This window comes from Bombus pascuorum, chromosome 6 (genome assembly GCF_905332965.1).
Source record: "Bombus pascuorum chromosome 6, iyBomPasc1.1, whole genome shotgun sequence".
Classification (NCBI taxonomy): Eukaryota; Metazoa; Arthropoda; class Insecta; order Hymenoptera; family Apidae; genus Bombus; species Bombus pascuorum.
The window spans coordinates 17,107,194-17,130,373 of NC_083493.1; the positions used below are offsets into that span (position 1 = coordinate 17,107,194).

Consider the following 23,180-nt stretch of genomic DNA (forward strand, 5'->3'; position numbering starts at 1 on the left):
AAATTCGCAGACCGATGATACGTTATCGATAATTTGGAAATTTGTACCGGCGAATCTAGATGCGGCTCGTCCGCGATAATTTCGGAGATTCCGCGTACGCTGCCGCCCCGTTTCCGGTACGCCGATTTTCCGAGATCCGGGCGCGTGGCGACCGGTAAATTCAGGAAATCGTGCCGCATCGATCGTCGACGACGACGACAACGACAACGGTAACGGCAACGGCGCAACGTCGAACGGAAGCGTGTCGTGTGTTTCCGATCGATCGACGATTTCGCCGAGTCGTTGCCGGAAGTTGGACGTGGCGATCTCGACGCTGTCGTGCGTGGCGAAAGAGCGGAGCCCGTGAATTCTCCGGGTACTTTTGTCGTCGGTAACCTCGAAACGTTGGCCAGATTAAACACGACAGTTTCGAGATTCGCCCGGTTGGCCCGTGCAATTAGGGCTATTATTAGGGTATTTCGTAGGATTAGCCAGTGACGTTCGAATTGCTGTCGATGGTTGACCAGTGGAAATTCGGTTCGATAATCCCCTTGTAATATCGATGGCGAATTTCGAGGCGAAATCGGAATTCGAAAGCGTCGTCAGGCACGCGAGCGTCGTTGTCGATCTTTGCCGCGAAAGCTTTTGAGACGCCGCGTGCTACGCGTTTCCGGTTCGTGTAGATATCGAGAAAACGCTTTACGCTGAGAAAACGTTATTTTCACGGGTCGGCTTTCCACCGACCCTGCTGCCGCGTTTACCACAGGCGCACCAATCAAATCTCCACGTACCTTTTTCTTATAATAAGTAGGCTCAAAATGATTTCGCGTAGCGATAGCAACGCGAGTCTCTCCTTCTTACGTATCGATGGCCGTGCAGAGATTTTATCCGTGCATGGAACGCAACGTAAGCACCATGATCGTTATATATATACGTAGGTATACTGCGTCGAAAACAAAACCACGATTGCTAAAGATAAAAAAAATGAAAAAAAAAAAAAAGAACAATGGAAATATTAGCTTGTTCGTTGATATATTGTTGCGTCAAAAATTACGTACTTGTGAAGTAATTTATGTGTACCGCGATAATGGGTGACGCGATAAAAATTCTTGCGAGTATAGAAAATTCGAATGAAAAAGAGGAACGAAATTTAAGGGCGGGAGGGACAGGAGGGAGGGGAAGAAATCAATACCATCGCTATTTTGCATCAGGAGTATTGTAAAACGGGGAATTTTCCTCGCCTTGTGATCATTTATGTTTGTAAATTGTAGCCGACTTACGATTCCTATAATACGATGTACATGTACTCTAGACACTTGGAGAAACGGACTTGTATTATTTTATTCTTAGCACTCGATGATGAGTTACGAAGTTTCGTTGATGAATATACTAATCTCATTTTTGTAAATATTAATTTAAAAAGAAATAAATATTATTGTAAAGATTGTATAATTTAAACCATCGTTACGTTTTTACCGATTTCTCTCAGTCTGATCGTCACTGCACGTATTCCTTCCATCCTTCCTCTCCGTTGCGCTTTTCATTTTCTTTCCATTTCTTTTCTTTTCTTTTCTTTTCTATTCCCTTTTGTCCGTCGATGCTGCGTGAAATATCTTTCCTCTCTCGTTTCATGGAAGCACATAAAAAATTTGGCAATTCTTATTGGCAATGACGCGTCTTTACCGTACACTGCTGGTACGCTTTTCATTTTGCAAGTAGCGGCGAAACCTTCACGGTATCGTATTTATTTCCATCAATACGTAACGGAACGTCCCTCTTTCTCTTTTTAGTTTAAGCACTTTTTATCCGCAGGGAAGAATAAAGTGAAAAATGCGTGCAGTGTTTAGAATTTATTTGTGCGATTACGTTTCATCGTGCGACCACGTTTCCCATTCTGTGATCGACGAACGCGTTCTAACGAAACATTGTTACCGTTGATTCGACAACGATAATAGGCGTTACGCATCTTAAAATCCCGTAATCGAAGAAGTTATCGTTGAACGCTTCTTTCGACAGATATAAAGGAAGCGCATACGTTGAAACGTTTGTCAGTTTAAAGATAAAATAATTTTTATCCGACACGGATGACTTATGTGATTACATTAGTGTCTTATAAATGTGATACTTGACGACTAAAGAAAAATATTTGCGACAAGAATGTATTATATTCAAGAGTATTAACCATAGTATTCTTTTTGTTAATATCTTACAAGTTTTCTGTATTCCGATTAAAATTAGTCCAATAGAATTGGTCTTTTCTTTTTCTTTTTTTTTTTTTTTTAATCAAACGATATTTCTACGTTGTACTATGCGAATAAAATGTGACATATTTATTAAAAGGAATAAAAAGTTTCGGAGCATAAATCGAGTCGCAAGAAAGGTAATTTGCGCGATATATTAATCTCTGATTCTTCTTCCAATATATTATTTTTTTTCGCCATTTAGAAGCGGTAATATTTCCTGAATTTTAAAAGTCGTTTTAGTAGAACTTTGCTACGATATTTCAAATAATTTCCTTTTTATAATTTTCTTTCGTTTATACACGTCTAACGCGTTTATTACGTATCAATAAATTTAATCATTACGAAATTCGAATAATAACACGGACAAAGAAGTTGCGAAACCACGGTATTATCGAATTAAACAGAATTCGTACATCTATCAAGGTCCGTAAGTGTTTTAAATCATTATATTCCATCGCGTGTTTCCTTCAGCTCAATGCTACGAGTTACATGTGCACTCATAAAATAGGAACAAATGCATCGTCTTATATAATACACGTAACATCGTTATTTTCAGTAACTGCAGATACCAAGCCATCGTTGACTCTCAATAACCGCGTACGGTTCTACGTTTCTTCCCTTTTACGTTTCCAAAGACTCGATCCTCCACGATTTATATACATCTTCTCCCCTAACCGTCAAGGCCGAAGAACTTTTATCGCAAGTGAAAATTCATCGCGGCACGTCCTTTTTAATTTCGAAGGAAATGGGATTAAACGCTCTATCGTTACTCGATACTACACGACGGTAACGTTAAAATAAAAATCGCGTGGCGTGAAATAGCCTTTAGGCGTTAGATTTCTTCGAAAGGTATTGTAGAAACGTTGCAAAAACGTTCATTCGCGAATATATTCGCTCGCGCGATTTACGAACGATCGACAACGATCATCGTACTCGTGCTAACATCGGTAGATTGCGGTCGTGCGGTTACGCTATCGATATCGGATGCTCAGTCTTGGCTTTCCGTCATCTGTATCGGTATCGAGATTGAACAGGATACGTGGAACGAAACAGTGGTTTCCAAAGTGCTAATCGAATCCTTCGGGAACGGTCTAATCCCTTGGAAACGATTCGGATCGACGGTCGTGTTTAGTTATAAAGTAGGAACTCGTGGTTGTAGGTCATGTAGTTTTGAAATTTTTTAACGTTTCGCCAGCATTGCGGTTGTTTTCAATGGATCCGAGAACTTTGGCATTGGTCCTGGCGCTGTACGATAAAACTGTCTTGCGATGCTGGCGAAACATCGAAACGTTCTTTGGGAAAAAGCATGGATTACGGGAAAGATATAAATTATGAAACGTGTGGTCGCGGAAGCTTGAAAGTTACGTAAAAGTCACGTAAAATTTTCGTTACTTCGTTTATATACATATAAATGGAATAACAGAGCTATATGTATCGATTATGCAAAAGCTTCGTTACATAAGTTGACAAAGTTTTGTACAAAACTCTTAGGTTTATTACGTCGTACCGGTTCAATCGCTTGCGATTTCTTTCCTGGTTTTGTTCGCTAAAATTACTCTGGTCGGATATACGTTGCAACAAAGGATATTAAAAATACGAAATCACGATTATTAACAGCGAATAATAACGCGAATAAAACGCATTTCGTTCGATGTAGATGAATTTTCTCAATTACGGTATCTTCCGATCAATTTTTTCATCCCAGTTGTAGAACGAATTTCTTTTCTCGTGGATGCACAAAAGTTCGTAGGATAAAGTACCATGTACGTTCATTGCAGCTGTATCATTGGCACGAGTTCGAACGATTACAAATTGCCCGGTACATTCTTATCGTGGACAAATTTACGAGCTGTAATGTTGCAACCGTAGTCGACTCGAAACTGTACATTACCATGCATCGGTACTTGGGTAACAGATGCAATTTGATCGAGCTTTTGATATTTTCGTTACAGTTTCGAAGAACGATCGCGGAACATTTTCCTATTATTCGTCCTCTACCTCCTCTTGTCCTAATTGGGATCGCGTTCCCTGCTAAATTTTAACCAAAGTACGGAATATATCCGTATTATCGAATTTACGATGTAACTATAAAACACAGAGGTACTTTGGTCGCTTCAGGGTCCTAACGTTAAGCAGACACGTTTCAAGTTACCTGACTAACGCAGCATCGATTTCCATTCATCCTTAATCGTTTCTCTGTTACTATAAATAATTGATATTACTCTGTACTAATTACACGTACATCGCTGCCCGAGATACGATCAGAGACTACAGAATTAGACGAAAAAGTTTCGTTGGAAATACATTTTCCAGGTTTGCGGTAATTTGTCAGTGTCCAAATATTTATGGATGGTAGTGTACATGGAGCAACACGATATGAACATTGTGCTTTACCGTGTCGTAGCTTCGAATTGACGGCGTCGGTGTATTAGAGCGGTATAACGATGACTGCCGGTGCCGGACGATAAATTTTAGAAAATCCTCGAAATAGAATGGCGGACGAGAGGAGTGGCTCCCTGTGAAAAAGCCAGCGGCACGACCTTGGCTCATCTATAGATTGTTGCTGCGTCTAAATTCGTACCACTCCCGTGTGCACGAACAATCATAATGTTTCCGCAACGATACATCGTCCACCGATGCTCCGAAAGCGCAAAGAACGATAGACGAGCGACTTTTCTCGTGTCACGAAATCATTCTTGCGTCGTACTCGTGTCGATTCGCGTTCTAGATATAACAACGAACATCCGATCTTCGATCTTTCGCCATACTTCATAGTTAGAAACCCAAAACTTTACAGTTACTTACGTTCGCCTCGTTCTCGTCTAATTATTTTTATCCTTCCCATCTACGATAATAATTCTTTGGCAACCGAACCGATCTTCGCTTGAAAATTTCTCTGTGCGACTGTGTAACTCATTGGCAGAATACCGTCGATTCGCTTGGCCACGGAGCAACAGCGAGACGATTTCTTTTGGTTGATCGGTATTTTTTAAACGTACAGCTATCTAATTAGGCGACACGATACGACAATCGCGCCGAACGTCGATCGACGGTATAGACAGGCATCCGATTTTCCTCTGTCCAAGTATAACATCCCAGGTAATATAAAGGAAATCTTACTAAAGCCATAAATCTTGCTGCCTGTTAGCGTGCGGCTGAAACGTTGGCGAATCGCACAGAGTGTGTTATTGCTTAGAAAGCGATTGTATCGAGTTTCTTGGGCGAGAAACGCGATGTCGTGGAACGGCGTGAGTCAGCTAGGTAATTAACGATTGATCGCGATACGTATTTCATTCGCCATGGAAACGTATATTTACGTCCGTTCGCTTGGCTAATAAAGAGCAGGGCGATCTGAAAAAACGCGGCGTTCGTAAGACGGACGGGAATCGGTTGGCGCGCATCGCGCGCATCGCGCTTCGGAACGGTTAAAAGGCTGCGTTTCCCGTGGCTGTTATCTCGCTGACGGGCGTCAGATGGTGGATCTGTCTAGTTCACAGATGTCACGGTGACTCGTGTTATCGCGTGAATTATCTCTGAATTTTTGCATAATATTAACGCGATGATTCATGCGTGTCGAACCGAATAAAGAACCGAATAAAACTGTTTCCTCCTCCTGCTCCTCGAAGAAGAAGAAGAAGAAGAAAAAGAAGAAGAAGAAGACGAAACGCCCGATGGATATTATTTATCGACGGTTGTCAAATTATTTCTTTTTTTTACGGACCATCTTCCCGCGATACTTTCATCGACGTTCTCTGCGATAGCAACGTTTCGTCAGAGGATGTTTCAAAGGAAGATGTTTATTAGGCGTCGAATATACCTAATCGTTCGATCGGAAAGTAAAAATACAATGAGAATGCCGAGGCGATGATCTGTTCGGTATCTGGTCCGAAAACTTTCGCTCGGAAATATCGCGAGTTTTCTCACAGGTGGATCGATCGCGAGCGGGATAAACGCGAGGATGAACTTCAGCTGCGATCAAACTTCAACGGTTTATACGTGCACGCTGTTCGTAAGAAAGAAAAAGTTTCGCTAATTAACGACAAGTTGAAATCTGAAAATACGCTTTGCCGGAGAACACGGCACGTAATTTCGTAGCGGCTTGGATACAAAGGAAACTAATTTCGCCACGTGTATAATCGACGGTTCGCGTAATTTGCTAGCATCGCGATCATTCGCTGTTCGCGTATACTGTTTCTAACGTTTACGGCGAGGCACACAGTCCGTGGAAGACAAGTTCACCGATTGGAACGGAAGAAGATTTACGCCATTCCATCAACGGTCGATCGAACGATATTAATTCGCAGTCTACTTGTTACGCCGTTAGGTCGTAGGAGATCGAGATTAGAGCTGCGTGGGTCCAAAGTACGTTAATAGGTAACACCGATCGGCTGGAAATCTTTATTAATAGCTGTGTCTCGCTAACGAACCTATCGTGGCGCTCCTTCGCGTACGATCGACGTGAAAATTTTCGTACTTCCCAAGATAGCTTGTTTCAGATACGAGGCGCGCAGCGTTTCTACCGTCGCGTGTGAAGTCGGTACTTCTCGTTATTTTTAGCGTGTCTCCATCGTGCAAGTTTCTATTTCCAACACAAAGTGGTTCCTTACCGTAGTTTATCTCTACATATGCGTTAAGTTAGAATAATAAGCTACGCATATATTTTACGATTACCACGAGAACAAGCGGATGTGCTCGACGAGGGTACGGTATATCGCGTACCGTGCCAACTCGTCGATCGAACGCGTCGACCAACAAGTTAAATTCGACAAATAAATTAAGCCGTATCTGTCCGCCTCCCATCCCTCAGGAATAAGATTCTTCTTCGACGACGCGTAAAAATGCGAATACTCGATCAAGTATTTCATTGGGTATCGTTGGTGACAGGTTGTAAATTCGTACGACGCTTATACAGCGACGAACATCGATACGCCGTCTTTCTTTATCTTTGTTGAATCTTGTACAGACGTCGGTGAATCGTAGGAACAATTTATACACGACTTTGATCTTTTATTCGGTTGTTTGAAAAGTTCATAGCGTCCTTTCGCCATCAGTGTTAATCTTCTCAACGTCTTAAATTCGTTTAAACTAATTTTTGCTAGCACGAGAGAAACATATGCACGAATATTTACATAATTTCTACATGTCACAGGTATAAGTAAAAATAGAAATAGAGATAACTCGATGTTCCATAGAACGCGTACATATGCTCTTTTTTTTTTTTTTTTAGCAAATGTAATACCTTCTGTGTAAAGAAAGGATTAAGTTCTGATACGTATCTGACGTTTCCGCGAAATATAGCGAAATGTTGAATTCACGCTGGTCGAACGTTAAACGCACAAATTAAAGAGAACAGCGTTTTCTCCTCTCCTGCTCTAAAATTTGTCCGAAACTTCGCTACGAACTGTTCCAACAATCCCCATATGTATCAGTTTATTGTAACGCAAAAGCGTTGCTGTACTTTCCTGACGTAGTAATACGTTTCAAATTCAAAGATAGCCAAAGCCGACAGATAACATCGACAAATGCTTCCGTTCTTTTTGGAACGAAAAATGTTACATCTGTAAGCACCAGTTGTCGCAAATTCTATTACCTCGATGGACGCGGATTGTCGCGTACCTGCTCTTTTCCGAATTGATTCCATTTCGAGTTACGACTCTCTTTAACGAACAATTTTGCAGCTCGGTTGGAACTTTATATTCGCAACATTTTTGCACGTTGATTCTCGCATTGCTTAGAAAATTTCATGCTCGTACGTTTAAGGGGATGATGATATATTTAGGAAGAAAATTAGCAAACTTTGCGTAAGCGTTCGGGTTACTGCGAATTGTTTAACAAAGTTCGGGTGTAACATCGATGTATAGTCCGTTTATTTTGTTAATGCGTTTTTCAACAACGGGCGGATTTGTAGCGATAGAATATAGAAAGAAGGGATCAGAAATGTATGAAAACGTAATTGTTACGTTTTACGGATAAAATGCCTCTGAGAAGTGGACAATGTTTGCCGAGTTTATAGCGATCGTGGCGGAAATGGAAGAATAACGTAAAATGTAACGATAAATGTTATGCGTGAATATTTGATACGTAAATTCATAGTTTAATTAGAAAACTTTAATTAAAAAATGCAAAAATATCAAGTGGCACGATTTGTTCCGAAATTTTCAGCATCTCGAGATACTCTGTATACGTGGTTCAGAATTGAACGTTACCGAATAGCATCGAGTATAATTCGACAAAGATACATTTTTCTCAATCTCTACGAAAATACATAATAACAGTACGTTCTAACATTGGTCGATGGATCGCGAAATTTTATACATTTGCGTTAAACTCGAAAACGTGAAAATACATATAGACATAAAATACACAAAGGACGTGAGAATACATATACAGATTCGATTATTACGTTTCCGTACGACGAGTTCTAGAATCTAGACGCGATTTTAATTGGCTTTTCTCGCTTCAGTTTTGAACCACTCGGTCAATTTCATGTCATTTTAACGTACGTCAAACGGATAAGGGGAAAGAACAAGGAACGTTGCGAAATAATTTTATCGAGGAAGATGGTTTGATGTTTCGGTCTGCCAATGAGAAACAAGGTTCGGCAAGTTAAACTATATTGTCCATATTTACCAGGCGATATTTTTTACCAGGAATCGGTGAAAATACGAACAAAACGATAATCGTTCCGCGCTATGTTGATGTTTCTCCAGTTGTAAACGGTGCGCAACGGTGGAACAAAATGAGAAATGTCTGCTTCCATTATTATCGGGACGAGAAATATCCAATCGTTTTATTAATATGTACTTAGGTGCGCGTCGTTGCGCGCTCGCCTGTTACGTACGTCGATACGTACGTAATTCGATCTTAGACCAAGGAAAAATAATGGAAGTGGGAGGAAATTGGCAAGATTGTCTGTTTCACCGAAACGGTGGATCTTGTTTTTAACCGGTGCGCCGAACGATCATTTTTAAGCAATGTCGTTTTAAATTCGTTTTATATTTCTGCTTCGTAATCCAGCAAGCCAAGATACGGTATGCATGGCAGAATCAGCGAAAATAGAAATTCCATGTTTTTTTCCCTTCGTATCTAAATCCGTGATCCATAAGCGTGCACGAACCGATATCGTTATTAATTCGTCGCTGCCAGAATTTGAAAAACCGTCTCTTAACAACGTTGTCTGGTGTATAGCCGATAGCGTTTTTGGTGTACGTTTAGCGAAACTGGCAAATTGTTTTTCCATTCGCATCGCCGTGCAGAGAGGCACGCGTGTAGGCAGAGCACGTAACGACCAAAGGAAGGCGATTCCGAATGCTTCAGGCATTCGTCTGAACGGAACGAGTATGCGTGATGACCTGCCAATTGTCGGCTCCAATCGTTCGCAGGCTCTCGAAGCGTGCTTTTTGTTAATAGCGCTCGTCGAAGCTCGTTAAACTAGCAGCAGGCCCAGCTGTCGTTAAATGTGTCGTATACGTGCTGTGTTATCTTTCCGATGTCGATACACCAGTTGCAAATAATTAATCCCGGTCGCCCGTGAATCGTTTCGAGTCGTCATCGAGCTTAACTCGCGATTACAGCCATCGATCCTTTCGCTTTGAGTTTCAGCTTGACTCGGTTTAACCGTTTCTTCTTCGGTGAACGACGAACGCTCGTAGTCGTCCGTTTCGCGTCCATTCGCCAACGAAAGTCCAGTTCGCTACCGGCAAGGAGGCACGAGGTTCGGACGTTGGACGACGCTATTCGCGCGCCGTTTCAGGGTTAAATCGACTCGAGCCGCAACTCCTACGAAACGATCTCTCGAAGCCACCGCTTTCGCAAGTAGATCGCTGTTAAAAGGGGCGATCGTGGGTTTAAAGAGCGGACGATTCATTCTACGCCACAGGGTCTTCTCTTAGTGGAGCGCGGATAGAGTTTGATCCTTGGCAGACCCATTCGATTCCAGCGTTTAGCTATCGCGAGATGGCGAAAACCGGTGTTTCGGCGTGTAAAAACTTTCGCTTTCGCGGACCAGCTGCGAATCCAGAGACGGAATACACGGCGGAGGAAGTTGAAGTTGCAGAACCTCGACGATGGAACCAAAGTCGCTTGATACGTATATATTTTTCTGGAGTGTTGGGGTCGAGAGGAAAACGTATCGTCGTTGTGTAACTTAAACTTAAACGAAGAGAGATCTGTACGTAACCGTTGGTTAGATAGTCACTCGTCGTTAAAGTAGATCGTCCACCGAGCCCAGTAGGCAAATGTCTCGCACGAAACGACATCTCACGCGATCTTTCAAGATTATTTAAACAAAAGAAAGAATGCTGTACCCGTTTTAGTGTACTCCTGAATCGTTCGACCGTTATCGTGAAGCTATCGTTTAAGTGTCAACCTGTATCAAGGTACCTTTTTGTGGGCCGCATACTTAGCGTTGCTGCTGCTGTTGCTGTCGCTGTCGCTGCTGGAACAGACGCAAGAGGAAACGAAAAGAAACCCGCGAAACGATGCTCGTGATCGTTCGATCGAACCGACCATTTGCTCGCCCAGGCATCCAGCTAGAAACTACGAACAAAGAGGCAACCGATATCACACGTTCTTGATCGAGTATCTCAGCTTCAGATCGCCAGTTTAGCGATGCGCGAACAAACGTAACCTGGAAGAATCAAAATACGCGAATACCCGTTGCCATGATATACCGTTGAAAGGATCGTTGAACCAGCCTTTAGCGAATACAATAAACGTTAAACTACTTTTCAAAGCAATAATTAAGTGGCAAGGGACGAACGTTGAATCGTATCGTATAGTATCGTATCGTCACTTTGATGCACGTTTCGCTGTTTCTTTTCGATTCGCAGCTATCGATCGCCCGTAAGGATGTACCTATAAATTAAATGAATATAAATATAAATAAATATATAAATAAGTAAATATATATATATATAAATATAACGAGAAAGAAATAATAAAGAATCTAAGTGCGGATCGAAGTCGCCGAATTACCTGAGGTTCGCTGCAATTCGGCCTCTTTGACGTCTATGATCCGTGACAATACGGGTCAATTGTATATGTATAAATATAGATAATACTATCGAATCATGAACCGAAACGTGGCTAAGTCTGTCTGTGAATATAATATCAAGTATGTAAACAAAGATGTGTTTTAGGCTATTTGTATTTAAACTAATTTGAGCTGATTGTTTACGTATCCCTGGTACTTACGAGTGATTATACGATAAATACAAATAAATTAATTAAATAGTTAATCAATTTGTCTTTTCTACCACGATGTAACGCGTTGCTTACAGGATTCTCTACTTTCCAATTTAATCTCCGTTCTATCGATCGATCGATCAGGTAAGTCGCTGGAAATTGTATCGAAAGGATCTTTGTTGCACCGATTCAACGGCGCTTTCGATCGATTGCACGTTTAGCATGAAATTTGAAACATTAGCTTTCGTTCTACGAGCATGTGCGTTTCGGTGACGTTTATTCGCTGTAAACATTTATTCCGACATACGTATCGTTTACACGGTTCTTATTCTCGACTTAAATCGTATTTCGCGACGATTACGCGCCAACTCCGCGAACCACGCTTTGCGTCTCTCTTTGCTGCTCTTAACAGCGGCACAAAGAAAGATATATAGTCGCGTGGTAAAATATCGCTCGTACGCAGTCAGCCTTGTACAGTATCGTCATTACTGATATTTGGCAAAGTTCAGTTTCCCTTTTACATCCGAGCAGCTCCTTAAATAATCGAGATACGAGTTTCGTATCTCGGTGATTTGTTTATCGCTCGGAATTGCCTTTAGCTAGCTCGAGTCTTAAACGGATCGCATATTTAGATTCTCTTCGTCGCCGAAAGAAAAGATTAGACGAACGATACGCGAACGAGGTAGGATAATTTCAAGTTTCGTTTCGCTACAACGGTTGTAAAAGTTGAAGGTGCAAATTCAAATTGCTCGATATCGGCACTCGTAAGTTATAGAGTAATTCGTTTCTCCGCACCTATGAATTCCAATGTTTATTGTTCCTAACAGATATTACAGCCGCGTGATCGATGCCGGTATCGTAGAAAAATTGAATCGATACGAGAGCAACGAATTGTAGAGTGAAATTCTTTCACATTCGTTTCATCGAGTTACATGTTTGTTTTTACAATTCCTTTATATCCTATATCGCTAAACTACTCTCCAATATGAATATCTTTATTTCATAGAATCGGTGTACATGTATATATTACACGTAACGATACGTATAGTACAATATCAAAGTAATTACCAACCGATAAACCTTTCGAATTGCGATGTAATTTTTCAAAAGATTATCCACGCACCTTCAACGACGTACGTTTTTGTATTCGTGAAATTTGTATAACATTTATCAGCTGCACCCTTTCGTGCAACTTGGCTGTTTCAAGGGAACCGTGAAGAAGACGCGGTAAAACGGAAAAGGGAGAAAATGGTGAGTTTTCCAGCGTGTTTGTAGTAGATAAATAATTCGAAGACAAGCTTGCCAATTAGGCAGGGTTTGCCGATTCTTGAAGAACCGAAGAACGTATTCCGACATTCATCGGCCGCTGCTGAATAACGATATTAAACGATGTCACGCGTCTGAATGGCGCAATTATTGTTTAAACGTATGCTTCTCCGAGCTCGGCTGTGAATCGAAGTTAGCTTCAAATTGAGCACCAACTCGATTTAGTCTGCACACAAAGGAGCGCATGCAGAAACGTAACGTTTACTTTGTACGCGTGTGCACATCGGTCGATGCGGTTTTAACATGGACTTATAGATGTATCAACGTGAAACAGAATCAAGCGTGAACGTAATAATTGCGTTATATCTACTTCGCAAGCAATTAGAAGCTGCACATCCGTAACGCGCGCTCCAATAAGTATATGCATATAATAATTGCGCGGAAATATCGAACAATTTCTCGGTGACGACTGTAATCTTTTGTTTATAAGCCAGCTTTGTTTTAACCAACGTATCGTTTACTTTTTTAAACAAACGTTTGATATTTTCAAACGCGTGGAAGCAGGATATTATTTTTTATTATTTATTCCTAGTCCGTGCCTTTCGGCTTTGGACGAGTTTTCGGTTTTGCACCTTTTGTCTAGTCACGCTTTTACATTTTCTCTTATATCTAAACTTTGCACTCTTTTCTTATGTGTCTATCTCCACTCTTATCTGCTCTGTTATATTGCACTTCGATGTGTAACTTATTTCTAAGACTATTGGAAGCAGGATATTTTTTAATTAATGTTCTCTATATATGCTGTACAGAACGTTCGCGTTATTCATTATTAATCGTTAAGGTTTTTCCTCTGGTAGAAAGTAGGAGATATTTGACAAAAATAGAAGAGCAGAAAATTTGATCATATTTCATAAATTTTAATTTTCTCGTACTAGAAACATCGACTTTTCATTAAAAAAAAATACGTTTTTAACAAGCTGAAAAGATATAAAAAAATAGATATTTCAAAATATAATTCTAACTTGGTATTTAATTAGCGTTAAAAATATTCAGCTGGAAACAACTAACCGTGGCGACTGCCAGAAAACACCTCGCCATACCAAAGGGGTCAGTTGTGGATAATATGCTGTCCGAATAGATCCTTTAAATTTTCTATATAAAGCTTTGTAACGAGGCATTTTTAATGAAAATTCTCCTAGCGAACGTGATACGCGATGGACGTCAAATGCGTATTTATCTTTGCACGTAAACAGAGATCTTTATGCATGTGAAAATGTATCGCGTTGGATATTCTAATTAAAATTCCAATCCGATATCCGAGTTCTTCTTTCGATTGGACTGGAATTACATTTTTTATCATAGAATCATAATGCGTAATTAGCTGTGATAACGAGGTGCAAACTTATGCATGGATTTAATAACGCATCAGTTCTTGGCCTATTTGTTTTCACTTAACACGTTTCTGAAATGGGACGTCGTAAAACCTTGGTTTCGTAATTGTCTCTCTACTCACCTGCTAGTCGTTATCTCTTTTTAATTGCTTTCTGTTTGATTTCTAAACTTTGTATATGATTATATTCCGAACAAACTCGATCTTGCAAATTACTGGAAATATTTGCTTACATTAATTTTCCTATTAGCGAGTGTCGGTTACGTTTAGAACGATGTATCTTCTTATATACGTTGTTCCACGAATAAAGTGTAAAACGTACGTAGATAGTACACGGGAAAAAAGAATACGTCGATCAAGACGTTAAGACGAATAACGCGAAATAGAAGACTCGGATTGCCACGGAAGAAATTTACATGTTTAATTGGATCTAAATAAAAAGGTAGACCATTCGGATGATGACGTTGCGAAATCGAAAGATAACAACATCAACGCAAGATCTTCTCGAGCATGCTCGAACGAGACGAAAACCTACCTAAACTAATTGTTCGATCACGCCAAGTCAGTTCCTTCGTCGAAACCGCAAAGACCATTAATCGCTGCATCGATCAGCCCGAGGCCTCGTTTCTCCGCGTCGAGAACACACGTTTTCCGCCTTCTCGACGTCGATTTCCCACGGAACTCCGTATGCCGTAGATCGCCATCAGACGTAAATCGTACGAAAGGAAGAAGATTCGATCGATACATCTACCGACGAAACAGATCGTTTTACGAGTCTACGACTTACGGCGTCTTCCTGCATCGACGTCGTTGTTCGGCAGAAAGTAGATCGCTCGACAGTTTCCTCCGCTAACTCGTCTCTGCCTGTCCCATTTTGATTTCTCCCGCGAATCGAGAGTATCGATGCTGTAAACGGAGTCAAACGGATAGATGTACGTACGATTTACGATCGTTGATTTCGCTGGCACGATGGCACCTCCTAGTGTTCGAAGCAAAGCTTCTGTTTTTTATGCAACGCGTTTCTAAAAAATAAAACAGACGGAAGAAACGGGAATATCTGTACGTTTTCAAAGAATGGTCTTCTCGATAGTCGATCTTTCATGGCCATAGGCGGCAAAGTAGTTCGATGTTTATACAGATGGATTCCTTTCGTGGCGAAAAACCGATCAAATTGGTTGGTTGCGAAAGAAGAGGTGGACGGAAATTTCTTCTCGAGAGACACGTTCCTCGATCGGCGAAAACAATCGACTTGATTCACAAAAATCAACGATGGACACTGGACGACGAGGCAGAGACATTTTACGCTTTATTTTCTGTACGTCCTCACGACGCTTTTACGACGCTAGAAATTCGCGGTCTTCGATCGCAAATCGGTAAACTTCTGGCGAATAGCACACAATTAATTTTAGAGCTACGCGACCAACTGGTAGCCTCTTTGCCAGTACGATGATCGTGTCCGTGCCACGATCCTTTGCTTGCGTAACGATGTAACATTACGTCTACGTAATTATATAATGGCACGATATATTCCAAAGGCCAAAGTTGGATCGATGTCTTCGCTCGTGCACAGGCATCGTAAGACGCTTGCGAGGTTCTGTACCAGTCGACTTCTTCGTATCCATCGGGCGACTGCGATCTATCGGAATCGTTCGTAGCCACCGTGAGTACGGCCGTTAACGATTCGTCGAATTACAATTTTTGAGGTCGCGCGATCCATCGTCCATCGACTCGGACTCGGAGAAAAGATTCTTTAGGAAACGTCGAACGTTCGCACGTTGCGAGAACAAACTCGACGCGCGTGTACACGGCAAAGGATGGCTGGTGCGAGAAGCGAGACAAACCGTGACTGTTTCGTGGAATTTCGCTTCACCGAGAGTTTCGCTTCGATCGGATGGAAGTTTCCAAACGGGACACGTCGTAGCATCGTGTTTGCAGGTTTTACAAAATAATTGGCGGGAACCGCAGTGGCCGGATGACTCGATCGTGTTATACGTTGCATCTTTTTTAACCGTGCGTTGCGTAACGCCCTCGAAACGACGTGGTAGTGTGTTACGTGGTTTCGGTAAATTTAAAAGCCAGGATCGATGAATGAAGCGCACGCCTCCTGTGTTCGTATTTCTATCGCCGCGTCGTCGATTGGGTGGATAGAAACAGAATAAACGGGAATTTGCGTCACGTGAAACGGAGCTGCAGATATTTTCCATTGTATTCAGCTTTGTGAAGTATAAACGTTTAGATACTCGGGATCGGTATTAGCGTAGCTACTTTTTATTCCTTTTTTATCCTTCAATTTATTCAATTTATTCAAAGACACTTTTATTCAAACGTTTCTCGGAACACCGTGTGCGAAGCTTCCTATCAATCAGCGTAAAGATATATATTCTCAGTGGTCATCGAATCATTCGATCTTTATAGCGTACGAACAACGAAATATTTTCAATCCTATTACCATCAATTACTTCTTGCTTATGCTCCTTTTCGTTTTTATTCCAAATCGTTCTTCGCTATGCTCGCGTTATTCGTATTCCGGTTAATCTGTCCATTCGTACGCGTAATAACAACATCCTCTTTAATTAAAAATTAAATATTCCTAATAATACGAGGTGTTCTGCGCGAAACGCTTAATTACAAGAAAAAAAAAAACAAAATAACAAGTAAATTGTCTATGATTATTCGTGGACGTTCGACCGACTTGGGCGGCATTTACAAGTACTCGAAGCAACGAGCGGAAACGGCAGCGAGGGCAACGACAACGAATCGCCTAAACGGGTATTAACCTCGTCGAAGGTGTCGTGTAACGAACTAACGTCAATTTTTGCTTAGACGCACGAGTTACTCACGTCCATTAGAATGCGTATGTTGTTCAAGGACGAGGTGAGTTCGTTGACACGATGTAACTGTGTCGTGTCATTCGTTGAGATCGGACGAGACCCCTTTTTTACAAACGCTGTCGCGAATTCTTTACGATTGAAATATTTTGTTAAAATCGTGCTTTTCTTCGTCATGAAGGAACAAGCAGATCCGTTTAACTCGTAAACTAATCGCAATATGTCTCTTCATCTATGGCTTAACGTTTCGCGTTGTAGAGATCCAGCTATCCTTGGACTCGTTGATAGAATTTAGACGAGACGAATAAATTTGTATCGCTTCTCAAACGTTTTATTTCATTTTCGATCGGTTTGCTGGGCGATAGAAAAGGATACGAGGCACGTACACGTTAGAAGCCGTTAAACCCTTTTGTTACGAAAGATAGGCAGACTTTTATCGAGAAGAAAGTGTAATTTCCAATAGCAGACTACGTAAAGGGAATTTCTGCATCGTGTTTGCGGAGTACTATACAACTTCGGTTGATAGAAGTAGTTGTTAAGAATAAATAGAACGTGTCGTCGCTTCCGAACCCTATGAACGTTATTGAGTCGGTTCAGCGCGTTCATCCTTGATCCGCATCGTCGTTCTTGTGTAACAAATCCAAGCTAATCTTGAGGTTCATACAGGTGTAAGATGTCTACCGAAGGTCAAAGTGGGGTTTCGGAAATTTGATTTGACCCGACATCCACCACTCTGTTCTCTTTATCCGCTAAACGCACGATATAAATCATAACGTAAACGCGTAACGTCGTCGCGCGCAAACAATTTTATAAACATAGTGCCTGTCGTAGACATCGAATTTTTGTCTCGTTTTTATAGTTATCGTACGACTCGCGATTACAATTTTTCCTCCATCGAATTTCCCGTTATATTTATAATAACGTTATCGAAATTTGTCTTCTATTGGAAACGCGCCCATGCTATTTCTTATATCGCTAGGTAGACGATGGAAAAATTAACATTAACGTTACGAGCGACGTTTCCGTTGCTACGAGTCGTTACAACGACGTCCGTGTATTCTTTATTAAACCGACGCAACGACGATATCGAATTACCACGAAACAATGTAACGATAAACGTTGGATCGACACCAACGCAACCGCATGGTACGTTCTTCGTTCTGACGTATCCGCGCGAATATGAATCATTTTTTTGTAAAACGGCGATACGTTCATGATGGAACGACAAAACATCGTCGAATAGAAACGAAGCTTACATTCGTCATTTTATCAGAGTATGGGATTTTATACGGGACGTTGCTTGTAACATATGTGGGTCAGTACAGTACGTAGAGAATGAGAGTTTGATGTATGAGCCACGTGTCAGAAATAGACACGTTGCTCCAGAGAAGATGGATATTCCCTCGAACGACAGATATTCTTTTTTAACAAGCAAAAAAAAAGAGAAAGAGAGAGAGAGAGAGAGGCAGAAATAGAAGGAAACGAAGACAAAAAGCAACGAAACTCAAAACGCATCCTCGTTAGAGGGTGTTTACCTGTAGTTTGCAGAACGTGCTCGTAAATCGAGTTGCAACTATCGATCGTCGATACCGGTCGATTGTTTCAGTTTAAGCGAGTACAATGGAGGTGACGAGCTTTTCGATGACCCCGCAAGCTTCCAACTTGATTTCTTTTTTATGTTTTATAGTTGACCACCGTTTAACGTTTCAAGAGGACTCGATCGTTTTCCGTTAAATCGTTTCTATTCTTTCAGCTCTTTATAAATCCGTTCCGTCGAATTTTATTCGTTCGCGTAAATATCGTTCGTCGTTCGAGAATAACGAAAAGACACGTAACGTAACACGTTCGAAATGATCGGTAGAAAATTGAAAGTATCCGTTATACTACTGTGAGATGGAGACGCAGATATGTACATATTTTTGCATTGTATTCGTAATCAGTGTCGTCAAGTATAAACATCGAATACTTTGAATCGCTATCGATGCAGCTACTTCTTTTTTATGCCCTTTTTTACTTCTGTTCGAACACATTCGCATTGTTCGTATTCAAATTCATATAATATACATACGTATTTATAGAAGTTGTAACAGCGCGACGTAAGGTGACTTCCAAATATTATTAACACGAACGATAGTCGATAATTACTTTTGCTCGTTCTGAAATGTCACGGTATTTGTGTGCACAGTTGTGTCGTCTCGAGGTGCAAGTTACTCGAATATAACGACTTACTAAACGCGTAGTGTGTGTGTCTTCTTCTTGTCGAGTTGGTATATGGATTTTACTATGATGTTTAAGAAAACATTGTTAAGATGCTTTCAGCGAGGAACGAGAGACGTACTAACGTCTGTTGAAAACGTTTCAGAGATACTCGAAAGAAGGATCTAACGAAATAAACAGACCAAGGTATAGAGACAAGGCAACGCATCGTCCATTTACAACGCGTTATCTCTAATAATCGATTTTTCTGGAATTTTTCATTCCACCTGTCGTAGCTGAATAGAACAACGTATAAATAGATATTCTACATCTTTTTTCTCCTTTGCCGTACTAAATAAGAACAAACGCCTCGACTCCGACATAAAATAATCTCGTTATAATTGTACTTTCCTCTATAATCCCACGATTTTCAGTTTTATTAATATACGCGTACTTGCATACTCGGCCGTATACTACGAACGATGAAATCAACTTTTATACAGGGTGTTTACGATCATCGTATCGCAACGCAACGATATCGTAGCGCAAAAATATACAGATATACATTGAATTAAAAACGTACGGTTGCGTAACGAGAATTATAAATTGTAATAAAATATCGCTATTCTCGAGCCACAGAGTGGCCAAAGAGGAGGCGGCCGATAATAAATAGAACATTGCCATTCAGATTCGGCACGGCAGACTTTGCACTGTACGTCGAACAAGTCGACGGATGGAGGTTTCGTCGCTCGCTTGCCCCCCAACTTTGTTCGTTTTCGTTAAAAATAGTCGCGAAGCGGAGCGTAAATAGAATCGGGAATACATTGTCGGACAAAGTGTAGGGATACAACGTGCTTCTCGAGGCCGATAACGGGCAATTATTTTGCCGCGATCCGACAACGACGGTTTTGTTTTATCGTGACATGACGTTAGAGAAGCGCCAGTGACGTCACTGGATCCACTCAGCCGATAGACGGAAGTCACCGAAGCGATAAACATATTTATTAAGTGTGTTAAGAGGGGACCTTTGGCGCAACCGGAGGCGTTCTTGCGCTTAATGTTCGCCTCGTTATTACACTCGCGATCGGTTCGGTCCTTTTTACCTCCGGTTCAGCCTTTCGTTCGCCTTGTGAAAATTACAAAGATTTCACTGCTTCGCGCCGCTCTCTTTTCTCGCTTGACGCCGCTTCATCGTCGAAAATGTCAACGAACACCTCTCTTTCGCGACAGTGGCACGTTTCGTAAATCCCGTGTTCTCCGTTGTCTCTAGCCACTTCATTGCCACTCTTACGCTCAAGCTTGTCGCGATTCGATAGATATTAGCTGGCCGATCGTGGAAAACCTACTTAAACGCCACCACGTTAAATACCTTGCGATATCTTTCTAAACGTTTTACAGGTTCCGGTTTGTATAATTTATATATTTCAGTTATATCAGGTCGTTGCCTTTTTCGCAGATATTTTTATTCGCACGATTTCCACCTTTCGTTCCTTCGATTGGATCTCGCGATACACACACGTCCGTAGCTTCTCCCCCGAACAACGGTCTGACATATTTACATATGTAGCAGCTGAATTTAAGGTCGATCCGGATTGTTTTAATCGAACACCTCGCAGACGTCGAATTTAGGACGCACAGTCGTAATTATAGACGCTTCGCAATTCTAGCACGCTTCGGAAAAGAAGTCTACGAATGTAGAGCGCGTAATTATATCGTACTCGTAATTGTTCTCGTAAGATCATTTTTCTTACGGACGCGGCGACGCTTCGCAATTTTATCGTCTGTGCGTTTGCTTGGGATTTCGGCACTACCGTCGCCATCGCTAATCCACAGCCCAGACATTCCACTGTCATCAATTTTCGTTTGATCGTTACGACTCGTCAGCCTGAGCGACCATCCGCGTGTTTTCCTGTGACGGGACGCAATAAACACCGGGTATAAGACTCCTCGAACGACTACACGATCTGTCTATCGGTTCATAAATTGTAGTCGATAACGAGACAAAAATCTATGCGCGTGTCACACGCTCAAGAAGGCCACTCGCTCGGAAACAGTAGGATAGAAACGATAGGATAGACTAGACATCGAAACAATAACCAAATAATAACGGAATAGGCGTCTCTGAGATACACCAGACGACGATCCCTCCAGAGGGACTAAAACCTCCTTTTGTTTTATTTGCGTTTGATTTACGATCAATTTTAAGCAAATTTATCCGCCGTGGTACTATGACACGACTAATAAGTGTTTATGGTATGTTTGATTCTATTTGAATCTGGCGCTTAGGTCTAAGGTGTAGTGTCTTTTTGCCTGCGGATCTGTTCCGACGCGTCGAGTAGTTGAGTAATTAGAGGGTTTTGGTGATTGCTAACTCTTGTGCTACGTCTACTGCTGAATTTGGATAATTCTTCTTCGACTGTGGGTATCTCCAGGTCGTGACGTATCGTTTCGTTGGTGACGTACCAAGGTGAATCTATCGGGGATCTTGAGGTTTTCGATTGGAATCGTTGAAGAATTTCCTTGTTGGAATTACTCGCTGTTCCCCATAGTTGGATTCCATAGGTCCAAACAGGTTTTAATACGGCCTTGTATAATGTAATGTTACTTTGCGTGTTCAAGTTGGAACGTCGGCCGATGAGCCGGTAGAATTTTTTAAATTTTGCTTTGAGTTGTTTGGTTTTATCTAAGATGTCCATGATCCAGAATCATGCCTAGACATCTGACTGACTCGGGTCCCCAGTCTCTTGTAACGCTTTGAACCGTCGCTCTATTGAATTCGCAATTTCTTCACCTTATTCGTGAAACGTTCGAACTGCGACGCGAGGAGATCACCGGCGATCCATCGGTTTCGTGATTTCTTGTGTCTCCTACGTGACACGCGGTTTGGTGAGATGGTAAAGCCACGTTGTTGCTCTTGACCGACGAGGAGAAGGTAAAAAGAGCGCGCCGATGCTTTCTATTTTTCCGTGTTGCCGGTTTCTCTTATTCTTCCTCTTCCCATCCTCCATTTCTGCGTGGCTTTATTTTCATCTTGAACCAGCCAAGCGGCAAGAAAACGCGGTATTTCCCATTTCGCTTTCCGGGAACGAAGGGGAAACGGCGAAAGAAATGGAGGGTTAGTAAGGAGAAAAAGGAAAATGAATGAAAATGAAACGAACGAAGTAAAAAACTGGTTTTTAACTATATCTGTGCTGGGTGTAGAAAAGGGTATTGTGTCTTTAGTTTTATATTTTACCACGATTGTTTCTCTCGTTATTTGTACTTTTATCAACGCGTTTTCAGCGACGCGAAAGAATAAAAAGTTGCGACCTTTGTACAAATGTAGAAGCGAATACAATCGCAGAAACGAAACCTAAGCACGAATCTGTTTATTAAATTCTGATATTAAATACCACAACGATTACACGTTACGCGTGTTCCGCGTCTTTCTCACAAACGCGCGAATATTCGCGGTTCAGCGATAAAAGATATTTCGATCGCGAAGCATAAAGGAACGCGTTTTCTTCGTAGAAGCTGAAACCGAAAGCACCGAATTTTTGTTACCCCTAGGAAAAGCTAGTGGGGTTGCGCGAACCAGGAGATAAAGCCGTGGTTATTCGGATAAACAGGTATCTCGTCGTTTATCAGGGCAAGGACGTCGCCGGATATCATCGATAGCCGCGAATATCCGCTAGACCGCAAACGCGCACACACGCTTGGTGCGCGTTTCGCATGGCCTGTCACGTTTCGATAAGTATTCCGATGGATTTAACTGTCTCTGTGTGAATTGACATTCGATATAGTTACGATAGGATCCGTAACAGGCGTGTGGTATCGTTATACGTATTTCATTTTATTTTGCATACCGACGCTTGAAAACGGATTTAGATCGCATAGGTTAACACGTTTGTTGAAATTCGTCGAAACAGTTTGCAAACGAGACTATTCTCATCGCGATCCGAGAGATAATATTTTTCTCGTTTTGCTCTTTTTCACGAAAAAGACCTGTTTTCCTCGTGTTGATCGACGTAACACTCGCGTTTGAAACGTGGCTGTTCGAAATATTCTACCCGATACAATTACGAAACTATCGACTTATGAGAGATTTTCATA

At 41.5% G+C, this 23,180-nt stretch overlaps 1 protein-coding gene and 1 long non-coding RNA gene across 2 annotated transcripts in view; both read left to right on the forward strand.

Annotated features, from left to right (window-relative positions):
• LOC132908429 (uncharacterized) overlaps positions 1 to 11,461 on the forward strand; it is an 81,968-nt gene extending 70,507 nt beyond the window's left edge. Inside the window, exon 2 of the long non-coding RNA XR_009658362.1 lies at positions 1 to 11,461. This exon is cut by the window's left edge and continues 15,996 nt beyond it. This is a non-coding gene — a long non-coding RNA (uncharacterized LOC132908429).
• Positions 1 to 11,461, forward strand: part of LOC132908422 (cAMP-dependent protein kinase catalytic subunit 1) — a 31,097-nt gene extending 19,636 nt beyond the window's left edge. Inside the window, exon 1 of the mRNA XM_060962454.1 lies at positions 1 to 11,461. This exon is cut by the window's left edge and continues 19,636 nt beyond it. The gene's annotated coding sequence lies outside the window, so the exon portion shown is untranslated.
• Positions 11,462 to 23,180: the final 11,719 nt, after the last annotated feature.